Below are 477 nucleotides of genomic sequence, written 5' to 3' on the forward strand. Positions count from 1 at the left end.
TGACTCATTCAGGTGCAAACTCCACCCACATTTGCTCAATTTCCTCCATCCTGCCGACAGCAGCTCTTTTCTTCCTTTTGCTTGAAAGGCCAGAGTTTTTGTGCATGCTAAGATTAACTGAGGCAGACATTCCCCTCTGTGGCTTCCCCGCCTGGCCTCTCCAATCCTCCAATATTCACCTTTGCCCTGGGCTGAGCGGGCGCTGCCTGGGTTTGGGGAGCTGCTGGGGCCCTGCGGGATTAACCCGAACCGCCCGGGGAAGTGCTGGTGGCCCGGCACTTTAAAGGGCTCTCCCGGGCCAGGACCCGCTCCCTCTTTCCGCTTCCCCGCACGGAGCTCCGGGCGCGCGCTCACCCGGCCCCGGACGGGAGCGGGCGCGCGCCGGGCGGGGCGGGGCGAGGAAGGGGCGCGGCCTCGGCGGGGCGGGGCGGAGCGGGCGGCGGCGGGCGGGCTCCGCCTAGGGGACCCGCGGCCGCG

The sequence above is a fragment of the Rousettus aegyptiacus genome, unplaced genomic scaffold, assembly GCF_014176215.1.
Source record: "Rousettus aegyptiacus isolate mRouAeg1 unplaced genomic scaffold, mRouAeg1.p scaffold_m13_p_1, whole genome shotgun sequence".
Taxonomy (NCBI): Eukaryota; Metazoa; Chordata; class Mammalia; order Chiroptera; family Pteropodidae; genus Rousettus; species Rousettus aegyptiacus.